This window comes from Anas platyrhynchos, chromosome Z, assembly GCF_047663525.1.
Source record: "Anas platyrhynchos isolate ZD024472 breed Pekin duck chromosome Z, IASCAAS_PekinDuck_T2T, whole genome shotgun sequence".
NCBI lineage: Eukaryota > Metazoa > Chordata > Aves > Anseriformes > Anatidae > Anas > Anas platyrhynchos.
This window is the reverse complement of record NC_092621.1, coordinates 49,594,730-49,607,237: the sequence shown is the minus strand read 5'-3', so window position 1 is coordinate 49,607,237 and position 12,508 is coordinate 49,594,730. Positions and strand designations below refer to the sequence as shown.

The 12,508-nt window shown below is 43.2% G+C and overlaps 2 long non-coding RNA genes across 2 annotated transcripts in view; both read right to left on the bottom strand.

The window, feature by feature from the left end:
• LOC106018776 (uncharacterized) overlaps positions 1-11,719 on the bottom strand; it is a 51,265-nt gene extending 39,546 nt beyond the window's left edge. The window contains exons 1-2 of the long non-coding RNA XR_005261742.2: positions 11,602-11,719; positions 11,347-11,451 (exon numbers count right to left, since the gene is read on the bottom strand). This is a non-coding gene — a long non-coding RNA (uncharacterized lncRNA). The remainder of the gene's footprint in view (positions 1-11,346; positions 11,452-11,601) is intronic.
• On the bottom strand, positions 1,398-9,391 carry LOC140000713 (uncharacterized). The gene is made up of 2 exons (XR_011805875.1): positions 8,682-9,391; positions 1,398-4,826 (listed from the first exon to the last, which is right to left on the bottom strand). It is a non-coding gene; the product is annotated as an uncharacterized lncRNA (long non-coding RNA).
• Positions 11,720-12,508: the final 789 nt, after the last annotated feature.

The window sequence follows — 12,508 nt, the reverse complement described above, 5'->3', positions numbered from 1 at the left end:
AAATTCATTCATTTCTACTTGACTGGAGGGTATGCACAGGAGTAGTGCCAGAAACACTGATATTGGTACCAAAGAAGAGCTACAGAAATAACAGTTAGATTCAGTGAAAAAACAGAGACAACTATTACGAAATTAAGTACATGAATTTAAAAAAAAAATTAAATGCAATCTGTTCCTGCACCCTCTGGACACCCACTGGTAGTTAGTAAGCTGTTCAGATGCTTTTCAAACAGCTCATAATATTAATGATCATTTCTGTTATTAGTTTGCTGGCAAAGGAGTAGGCAGGGAGCTGCCCCTTTCAGAAGGCACCACAAGAACCAGATGGCACCAGGCTCAATGCTGAGCACGGGGGCTGTGTTACACAGAGGCATCCAGCTGAAACTCATCTGCTGAAGGAAATCCCTTCTGGCCCAGGTGGCTCACCTCAGTCACAGCATCTACATGTGTGAAGAGCCTGGGATTAAAGAAATATTAAAAAAAATCTCTCTAGAAAAAAGGGGTGATTTTTCCCAGATGAGGAAGGAAACAGAGGCTACATCCTTAGGGATGGACCTAGATTTCCAAGGAGATTAGACATTCTCCACAGAACCCTCCAGTTCTCACAACAGTATTTACATTGCAACCCTGGTTTTCCACATAGACAGCAGAAGTTGCCTTTGGAGTAGTAAACTCAGGTTCACAACTCAGATGTTCTCATGGTACTCCTTGGTTTAAGGACTGGAAACATGAGTATGGCAAAGTAGTACTTCTTTTACCTGGCAGAGAGGTTAAAAAAAAAAAAATCTGACAGACTATCTTGCTTTGAGCGTTAATAGCTGTAAATGTTTCTAGGTTTACTACTTTAAAAAATAAAAATAAAAATCATTAAGAAAGCTGTCAATGAGATAAAACTACCCATCTGGCATTGTTCCCTATTCAAACAGATTCCTGATAATTAGGTAGGAATAACATTTTGTTCTTCCCTTAATGAGGTGCTAATTTTCTGGAAGTACTTTATGCTTTAGTGTCTTCTGATTGTCCCTGGCTTCGCTGTTGTTCAACAACCATTTTAACCCACAGAGGAATTGTCACTCCCACTTCCTCCTGTCCCAAATAGTAGCAAGTTCCCATTTTCCACTTAGAAATGTTTTAAAGTAGCATTCATAAGAGAAACAAGAGCTAGAGCCTTTTAAACTTTAATTTCCAGCTAATGTATTCCCCTGAGTAATTCTAGTCTGTGATTTTGGCATAGCAGAGATTAATTACTGGACAGATGACTCATGGGAACAGTTGGCTGCAATGTGTTGGATTTTGTAATGGGAAGGGAGACCAAGACACAACATGAACTATTTTCCTTTTTGCAGTATACAGTGTGAGAAACACTCCGTAGCCAATAACTTAGGCTCAGGCGAGGATCTCAGTGAAGTAGTAATTTATTCGCGATTGCAATGGCGGGCGCCCCACAAGCAGGAGAGAGCGCATCTACTAGTTCCAAAACACAGTTTATATACCTTTTGATGGCAGGACCCTCCCCTGTTTCCCCACTGAGTGGATAATCCAGGTTCACAATCTATCTGATGCTTCACAAACAATGCATAGTCTTCAGTTGCCGGCCTGTTAAATTTCAAATTTCTTTTGACATTTTTACTGCTTGAAGTGGTAATGTTTCTTCACTTATCTGACTTGACTTGGCACCGTGATTTTCACCTAATTGTCCTAAGGAGACTGGTTGTCTGCATTTTACAAGGTCGCCTGCTAAACTTTCTTATCACTGTAAGCATATCTCAGTACCACATTCCCTCCTTCTAAACAATGTAACTCTGCAAAAACAACATTTCTATTCCCACAATTCCCCCCTTTTCTTTTTTTTTATAAACTGTTGATTTTTGCAAAACCTTTCTCTAAGGTGCAATTTGATAGACTTCTTCTTTGCTTTCCATCTCCTCACTATCTCCTTATCTGAGTAAGGTGGTAGCTCCATGGTCATTTGTTTCAATAGTGCGGTTTCAGTTAACCACTGTACTAGTCCTCTTACACAGGGGATAATGCAGCAACCAATGGCTGTCAAAACTCCTACAACTACGATCAATGTTGCAAATATGCCTATTTTTTTTTTTATTATTATTTTATTTATTTATTTTTTTTTTTTCTGCCAATTCACTGGCAAGGGTGGTAAGCCCTTGCAATGCTCTTGTTACCGAGCCATCTGGGACACTATTGTTGGCTATAAGAGTGCAACAATGGTTGCTCAGTATTACACACACAAACACACCTACTTCCTCTGCAAGCATCATATCTAATGCTATCCTGTTTTCCCAAGCCATTTTGCTGATGGCATCTAGTTGTTCAGCGATTCCTCTCATCGCATCCTTGGTATAATTGATGAATCTCTGCTGATTATAATAGAAATAATTAATCCAATCCACATTTTTATTGATTGTTACCCACCAGAACAGTGACTCAAACCCTGCAGCAATTTGATTTCTGGCTTTATCATAGAATCATAGAATCATAGAATATCCTGAGTTGGAAGGGACCCTTAAGGATCATCAAGTCCAACTCTTGACACCGCACAGGTCTACCCAAGTTCAGACCATGTGACTAAGTGCACAGTCCAATCTCTTCTTAAATTCAGTCAGGCTCGGTGCAGTGACCACTTCCCTGGGGAGCCTGTTCCAGTGTGCAACTACTCTCTCTGTGAAGAACCCCTTCCTGATGTCCAGCCTAAACTTCCCCTGCCTCAGCTTAACTCCATTCCCGCGGGTCCTGCCGCTGGTGTTAATGGAGAAAAGGTCTCCTGCCTCTCGACACCCCCTTACGAGGAAGTTGTAGACTGCGATGAGGTCTCCCCTCAGCCTCCTCTTCTCCAGGCTGAACAGGCCCAGTGCCCTCAGCCGTTCCTCGTACGTCTTCCCCTCCAGGCCTTTCACCATCTTCGTAGCCCTCCTCTGGACACTCTCCAACAGTTTCATGTCCTTTTTATACTGTGGTGCCCAGAACTGCACACAGTACTCGAGGTGAGGCCTCACCAGCGCAGAGTAGAGCGGGACAATCACCTCCCTTGACCTACTAGCGATGCCATGCTTGATGCACCCCAGGACACGGTTGGCCCTCCTGGCTGCCAGGGCACACTGCCGGCTCATATTCAACTTGTTGTCTACCACGACCCCCAGATCCCTCTCTTCTAGGCCGCTCTCCAGCGTCTCATCGCCCAGTCTGTACGTGCAGCCAGGGTTTCCCCGTCCCAGGTGCAGGACCCGGCACTTGCTCTTATTGAACTTCATGCGGTTGGCGATCGCCCAGCTCTCCAACCTATCCAGATCCCTCTGCAAGGCCTTTCCACCCTCATTCGAGTCCACAAATGGACATCTGAAATGGACATTTATGTTCATCTGGAACTCCTCTAGGTACCCCAATAGAATCTATATATACTCTATCATCAAATGATATTCCTAAGCCTCTTTTACTTCTGGGTATTTGTGATGTTTCTCTTTCAAATGCCAGGGTGAAGGGTATAGCTAATTGAACAAGTGCACAAGTGCCTTCCCAATTAGATGGTAGGGTGGACCGTAAGATCTTCCCTCCACCGTACCACCAGAGATCTGCCCTGGGGATCTCTAGTCTTGAGCAGTTTCCCATCAAGTCCTTGGTAACACAAGGCAAATTCTCCCAGATGCCAGGTAGCACTCACACCCTGCCGTGAGAGGCAAGCTGTATGGTTACCTATAGCTGTAGAGAATGCAGGGGGAACCGTGATATTGTTATCATGCAAGAAACAGCAAAGAGAGACTTACAGGCCTCATTTCCCCAGGCAGTCTTTTCTTGGTACAATGCAATCATACATCGCATCCCTTGGGAGTCTTTGGTCCACCCCCATGGGAAGGGCACTATCTGGGCAATCGGTCATCCCGAGGCACAAGCATAGCAGTAGCTACAGTTGAGACTCTGGACGGTATATTTGACCCATTCTATCCAGGCATTCACATCCCCATACCTCGTTTGAACTGACACATTTCAGAGGGCCTCCTGTTTTCTCTCCTGTTTTCTCCTTGAGTTTCTCCCTTTCTCTGATGGCAATAGAGGATTGTTTCCATACAGCTGTTCTCAATCTGGCTGTTGGGTCTCTCCCAGTTATTTGTTCTCTCTGCTCAATTGTCGTTGGGCATTTAAATCTCCACAAGCTAACACCTCACAAACATCAAACGTGACAGATTGTGGTATATAACCCTCTGTCACAGTCACCCATATTTTGATGGGGTATCCCATTTTTGCTATTATCTGGTCATGCCTTTTCCAAGTTGCCAATTGACCGAGGCCTTCTCTGAGGCCTAGAATCACTAAAAACAAAATTAGTAATCTATTTTTCCCTGTCATTATTTTTAAACCTTAGGTTTCCAAATAATTATCGATACAAAAAATAAGATGTACACTACTACTATAACAACCCCCCCCTTGGGAGCACTGCAATTCACTATAGGTCTGTTCTTTCTCTCAATCACAAGTCACAGTCGTTAGTTACCTGTGAAAATAAAAGGTTAGTTTACAATTGTAAGCTCTTATCCTGCTCAGAGTCCACTATGAGATTTTTCTCTTCAATTTCAACTTCCAACAAGTCTTTCGTAGGAACAGCTTCCCAGGTACTAGCGTCGACGGATGCCTTCACTCGAGTATAGTGAGTCCAACCTTTTCCGCAGTTCTTATGGCTGTTTCAGTGGTTAGTAATTGTCCTTCCCATTCAGGCCGGAGTTGACTCTTTCCAGGTCCGAATCAGGACCCGGTTTCCTGGGTGATGGTGGTGAATGGGGAATTCCAAAGGTGGGGTTTGAGCCAACAACCCACAGGTCCTGAGAAATGACAAAGAAGAGGACAACCCCAGAATACAGTTCTTAAGAAAACTCTCTTGTTTTGAATTGTGGTATCTCATCCCTTCTGCCCAGATAGGGCAATCTGAACAGCATCTCATATGGTAAAATTCCTGTATCCTTTCTTGGTGCTGTTTGAACCTGTAGGAGTAAGCATTTTACCCAAGGAAGTTGGGTTTCTAACACTAGTTTAGTTAATTGCTTCTTTAATGTCTGATTCATTCGCTCCACCTTCCCAGAAGAGGAGGGGTGCCAGGGGCTGTGAAAATCCCACTCAATCTCTAAGGCCTGCTTTAACCCTTGCAGTAAAGCTTTACGCCCATCCAGTCACGTGGTCAATTAGGACAAACAAGTAACTCAGTAAAATTTACCTGTATACTTTGGAAAGGTCAAATCCCTGGCTCCCGTCCCCCTCTAGATGGGTTACAGAAGACCTTTTTATTTACCTTTTGACATATAGTACATCCTCTGCATATGTGCTTCGCTAAAGTGTATATTCCTATACAGACATACTTTTTTAGCACAACATCACACGTTGCTTGCACCTCCCAATGACTCTTTTGATGTAAAACAGTTAATATTTGCCTCATTATCACTTTATTCAGCATTTCTCTCCCATTAGGGAGTATCCATTTTCCTTCAGACTTCATGGCTCCTGATTTCTTAAAAAAAATCTTTCTTTTAAAACTTTTTAGTTCTTTCTTAATTTTCAACAATTCTTTGAATCCTCTCTGCATTTATTCTTTGTTTTCCTTCAGACATTAGATGCCTTAAATACCTGACTTCTCTTTCTCCATATTGTAATTTATTTATTTTTTTTAATACTCCCAAGCCCTGCTTTCCCAGAAAGTTGAATAGCTTGTTAGTAGCTTTCTTCACAACTCTTTTCTCCTGTCCTGACAATAGAAAACGATCCATATATTTGTTAACATTAATACCGCCTTGGGAGGTTGGGAGGTTGTAATTGCTCCAAAATCTTTTTTTTTTTTTTTTTTTTTTTTTAGAACTTAACCAAATAGATAGGTGGCCCAGTAAACCCTTGGGGTAAAATTGTCCACCTATATTGTTGCTTCCGCCCCCATTTCAGGGTCTTTCCAGTCAGAGGTGAATATACATGTATGTTTGCTCTCAGGGCCTGAGAGCACTCCATTAATAACACTGTTATTCCAGTCTAACAATTTACTATTTGAATGCCCAATTTAATCATTAAATCCCTTCTCAACAAGTTAGTCCCTGCCTTGGGTACATACAATAATTACCCAGTGATCATTTTATCCCCTGGTCTCAGCTTGGTATCCCCCAAAAGTGGCACTGTTATTCCAGCCCCTTCTACCCCCATCACTTTTTAGGGTTTCATTAGTTAATTTAATCCCTGATGCTTTACAAGTCAATAATGACCTAGCTGTTCCCCAGTGTATTGGGTTTGATGGCAAGGTTCGGGGGCTGTGAGTGGGGGGCGTGGGAAACTGCAGTGGCAGCCCCCGTGAGAAAAACCCAGAAGCCTCCCCGTGGCAGGTAAGAGACAATTTCATCTGGCCCCTAAGGGGCTCACTGCCGCCCAGAGCCAAGCCATGAGCAATACAGTCCGTGCCTCTGTGAGAGCACATCCACGAAAACAAACAAACAAAGAAACAAACAAAAGCCTGCTGCTCAACAGCAGTTGGGAGAGCGAGAAACCCCCCCGCAGACACCAAAGTCAGTGCAGAAGGAGGGGGAGGAGGCGCTCCAGGCGCTGGAGCCGAAGCCCCCCTGTGGCCGCCGGAGAGGCCCCTGGTGGAGCAGGCAGTTCCCCCCCACCGTCCCCCTCCCCGATGTTTGGGAAACTGACCAAACACCACAGCAAATATGCAAATATTCCAAAACTTCTAGACTGTTACTTAGATAATGCCTACATCCCCTTTCCCTGCTCATTCAACTTCAAACAGCTCTGTCAAATATTACATGCCACACCTTTAACCCCTTCAGCAACCCTTTTAACACTTCCTTTATCTTTCTCCAGCCTGTACTTTTCTAATACCAGCACCAAAGTCTCAGTCTGGGTCCAACTTAATTCCATACCTTTTCCCTCCAAGATAAACAACATATCAATATAGCATATTTCATCCCATTTTCCTTCTTTCCTCCTTCTTCCACTCCAGATATTCCTATTCGAAGTGGCCAGCCTGGCCACACTTAAAACATCTTATCAAAGCCTGTCCCTGCTAGGACTCAGGCCACAACACAGGCAGCCTTCTTTGCCTGCCATTCCTTCATCTCTCTTCCTCTCCTTTCCATCCTGGCCCTAACTCCCCCTGAAGATTTTCTTCCTCTTTCTCCGACCCTCTGCCTCACTACCCGCTGCACTGTCAATACCATTAGTTTCACTTTTTTTTTTTTTTTTTTTTCCTTCTTATCTCCCCTCTGGACACACACCTCCAGGGCCTCCCGCAGGAGGGTCCCCCAGTGACTGTTCACTACATCCCTCCACCTTCTGAAGCATTTTCTGCGTATTTTGCCAGGCTTTAATCACACAATGAACTTTCAAGAGCCCTTGGGATACTGGGTCCTCAGGTCTCATCCCCAAGTACTTTCTCATTCTGACCCCAAGTCTCTCATATGATTTCTGTGTTGCACACTATTATTATTCCAGCCAGGATTGGCAAGTGGGTATTTCTGCCCTGCTGGTATTACCCCTGGTCCTGGAGGATGAGCTCTTTCCCATTCTTGTATAGCAGCTCTCCTCCTGATCATTCCCATTTCTTTCCCTGTAAACAACATACTTATAGACATAATTCCCTCCCCCAAGAGTATAAATCAGGTCGTAGGAACTGGTCTAATTGTTCAACTAGGCTGTTGGGGTCCTCAAATAAAGACTTCCTCTCCTTCTTAAAAGTCCTAACCTCTCTGCTGGTAAGGAGGAGGGGGTAGTTCACCTTAGAGGATACACAGTTAGTGTTAGTACTGTTAGTATCAGGGAAGGCAAAATTCTCAATATCTCTTCTACCTTGTTTTAATTCTTGCCGGAGCCTAGGGTACAATCCTTCTTTAGGGACAGTGTTAATTACAGTCCCTGTCTCCCTTCCCGGAGTGACTGCTGCTGCCAACAGTTCAATATTAAGATTATAGGGAGCATAACTTGGCTCCTTCTCTAAAAAAAGGAATCTTCTTGTTTACACATAAATTTAAAGCCTGAATTTTCATCAGACCCGTATTTTGGCCAAAATACTGCTGTTTCCTTAATTTGTTCTTTTGTCCAGACTGATACACAATATTTAACCTTTTTAAAATTATTTTTCTTTTACAATCCCTCTAATTTTGGGATTATGTTTCCAATTTCTTATCATTCTTCAGGAAGAACTATTAGTAGGCACTCCCCCAGGGATATCTCCCTGTCCCCTGGAGCTCATATTTTCCCATTTTTCCTAACCCTCGCCAGTATGTGCTACAGAAATTTCCCTTCTGCAGTGTACCACACACCAACGTACTGAAAAATGGGGGTGTACCGCCAAGCACTTCCCCGTGCAAGCGTTACCGCACACCTATGAGTTTACCAGATTCCCTGGAACTCGTACTTCCCATCTTTCCTAACCCTCGCCAGTATGTGCTACAGAAATTTCCCTTCTGCAGTTTACCACACACTAACGTACTGAAAGATGGGGGTGTACCGCCAAGCACTTCCCCGTGCCAGCGTTACCGCACACCTGAGTTTACCAGATTCCCTGGTGTACTTCCAAGCACTTCCCCGTGCAAGGATTACCGTACACCAGATTCCCCTGGTGTAGTGCCAGCACTTCCCCGTGCAAGGGCTTACCATACACCAGATACCCGACCCCCAAGGCAATACTTAATATTTCTTACCTTGGTCTGTGCACAGAGTTACCGGATCGATTCTTAAAAACCCGGAGTGCCTACCTTCTTCCTTTCCCCACTACTTCACGGATCCTGCCTCTTTAACCAGTCTCGGGCCCTCTGTCAGCTTTCTGCAGAACCGCCACCGTCGATGCACAGGACCGCTGAAATCAGCGGGGCATGCCTTCCTGCTGCTGCGGCGGTGGGGCTCCCCAGTAGGTGACTGGCTCCCGGACGAGCCCCCAAATTGTGAGAAACACTCCGTAGCCAATAACTTAGGCTCAGGCGAGGATCTCAGTGAAGTAGTAATTTATTCGCGATTGCAATGGCGGGCGCCCCACAAGCAGGAGAGAGCGCATCTACTAGTTCCAAAACACAGTTTATATACCTTTTGATGGCAGGACCCTCCCCTGTTTCCCCACTGAGTGGATAATCCAGGTTCACAATCTATCTGATGCTTCACAAACAATGCATAGTCTTCAGTTGCCGGCCTGTTAAATTTCAAATTTCTTTTGACATTTTTACTGCTTGAAGTGGTAATGTTTCTTCACTTATCTGACTTGACTTGGCACCGTGATTTTCACCTAATTGTCCTAAGGAGACTGGTTGTCTGCATTTTACAAGGTCGCCTGCTAAACTTTCTTATCACTGTAAGCATATCTCAGTACCACATTCCCTCCTTCTAAACAATGTAACTCTGCAAAAACAACATTTCTATTCCCACAACAGTAACCTTCACTCCACAAAGTTTCATGCATGGGTGTTGTCTTTAAATGGGAGAACTATACCGTGTGCTGAGTGCACAGGCACATTGTCAGAGCTCATGACATGAACCTAAAAATGAACAATTTGCTTTAAAATAACTTGTGCAAGAAAGACTGATTTTATAGCAGAAGAGCTAAGTTTCCTGTGTATCTATAGATCTGTACACACACACAGACACACACAAACTGTTTACTCCTTCACCTCCTACACAGAGAACCCTGGGAGGTGCTAGATTGCAAGCAAAGCTCGTACTCTTCGCACCATGCAGATGCTCCATGCTCTCCCTCTCAGTGGTGGCCAGTTTTCTGTGCTGGTGAGACAAGGAGCCTTGTTGTTTCCTGTCCTTTCCATTCTCATTGCGATCATTTGTACATGCGCAGGCACAAAGCTGCACATACAGTTGCATTTAGCCTTTGCACTAGGACATGATTTCATTTTTGCCTGCATTTTTCTAGGCTTTCTACAGTGCTGAGCAGGTGAAAAACACCACAGTTCAGGTAGAAGCCTATACCTGCCTTACAGTGAAATAAAAAACTACCTGGCAGTCTAGTTATAGTAAAGCACAGAACAATGCTGCACACTCTGCCTTCTAGTGTCACTTTCATTTGCTAAGGGCAAAGAGAAGTGTATTCCTGCAGTATTTTTTAAGGTTCCTTTATATACAGTAAATTGAAGCAGCCCTCAAGAGAATTTTCATTTTCTGTTTTACCTGCCTAAAAAAATTAAAAAATGCTACTGCAACACCAGCATTTTTCTGGAGAAGGAATGAACAACTCAGATAGCTACCGTTTTCAGAATCCGGAACAGGTAAGGATGGTTTGGTCATTAGTTCAATCAGGCAATTCAATGAAACAGAATATGGAGGGCTGTCTTCCACTCCACCAATATCCTCTTAATGTGCACATTTGCATATATCTGCTTTATTCAGGGCTTTCCAAGTTTTACAATTGTATTTTCATCAGTCTGAAGGCTAATATTTTCTTTCTGCATATAACATTCACCACCAGAACCACATAAAGATTATGGATTAAAATCCATGGCTCATGCAATAATGCATACAATCTACTTCCATGCAAAGACTCCTGATGGAGCATTTCTCTGTTAGAAGCAAATAAGAGTACAACAGTGGAGCTGTACACATTTGTCTGCTTACCTGTTGCTGCAAAGGACATCAGAGAACTTGAAGACTATTTGTTACTTTTTTTTGAAGTAGCATTGAGGCTGAGAATTAGGGAGTCAGCCTTCTTTTCCGATACAACTACTTAAGAATTTTTCAATAAAACTGAGGTTTGGGAGGGTTTTTCAAAAAAAATAAGATTGAAGAGACATTTTTTATTACTTCTGCTAGTGCCTACCTCTACTAGTGCTTAGCAGAAGAGTTATTTCACACACTAGATATCCAAGAACTACTTCAATCTGTAAGTGCCTGTCCAAATCACTTATTTTTGCTACGATGTAAAGCTGCTGTACTTGAAAGTCGAGGTTTACTGTTGCTTGTCAACCCATGCATTCCCTGGCATACACAGGGTGGCAAGTGGGTCTGGCATGCAAACCAAGCAGCAGGCTGCATGAATAGGGCTAGCAGCTATGGGATCATGGAATCATCTGCATTGGAACAGCTCTTCAAGATCATCAAGTCCAGTCACCAAGCTGAACTACTGAGTCACATTATTAAACCACATCTCTTGGTGCCACATCAGTAAGAGCTCAGTCCAAAATGCCCCTTATCTTTAACTTCAACCCAGGATGAATCCTAAAATGCCCTTCAAACTTGACACAGAGTAGAAAGCTGATGAGCGTTCCTACAAAGCACATTCCTTCCTATGCTGATGTCCCTGAGTCAGGGCATATGACACTCTCATTGTGGGCTGAGAATTGCTGAAAAAATGGAAAGATGAGGGGTTCCTACCTGAATCATCTCAGGGAAACAGCAGCCTCTGAAGCTCCAAATCTTTCCAAAGCTACTGCAGCACTGGGCATCACTGAGTGACTGTGCCTCCACAAATACATACTGCTGAAAAGCACATAGAAATTCATCAAACCCAAGTAATACAATGGCTGAGTAAAAATCTTTCATAGAGGCATAAGCTCAAGTGTCTTGCCTTGCAACTACAAGATGTCAGGTACAAGAACTACACAGAAAAAAAAAAAAAAAGGTCTTTACCTTCAACTCCCAGCACCTCTGCTAACCTGCTTCACCTGGTGCAGCAAGACATAGAGCTGTGTTGACACAAAAACCCTGAAAAAGGAGATCCTGCTCCTTTTAAAGGCTTGCAGCCCTGGGAGATCTTAGGGTGTACCCTGAATAATTAACTGGGCCTTCAAGATATATCCTTAGTGAATACATATGCCCTTCAAGATACATCCTTAGTGAATACATATGCTTTAAGATATATATTACTAGTTAATACAAGATTAGAGACATGCCTGTCTTTTTACTCTACTCTACCAGAATAAAACTGGCTTGTGAGAGCATGTCATCTCCACACACACCTCCTAGTGTTCGGTAATTTTGAAAGAATGACCTCAAGGCAAATGTTTTAAGTGAGTGCATCCAGAACACACATGGTAGGCAGTGCAGAAGGTACGTATGGAAGAGCAGTGCAGTGCTCACGTAGAAATAGCTGAAGATACCTTCATGAGAACACAGGTTCTCATTACAAAATATGCTTGGGAAGTTAGTCACTCCTTGTGTATAATTGATATTACATGATCTGTATTCACACAGAGCTTTCTGACAGATCAATACCTGAGCCCAAAATTTCTCAAACTTCCAGCTTTTCTCTGTGGGCCCTGTTTTACTATTCCTTAACAATTAATTAACTGTTTCTGCAATGTGTAACAGTCTGAAGAGTTAGATTTCTAAATAGATGTTATTATATTTTACAGCAGGCCCACTGAGTGGCCTGGAATACTGTTGTTCTCAAATGTACGTCACTGTGATCATCCATTATATCTGAACTTACATAAAACCTTAGAGATCAGCTAGTACATTGGATAAACATTCAGTAATAACTCAACTTATGATGAAATTCAAGTGACTTAGAAGCTTGACTCTATGTTCTCACTCT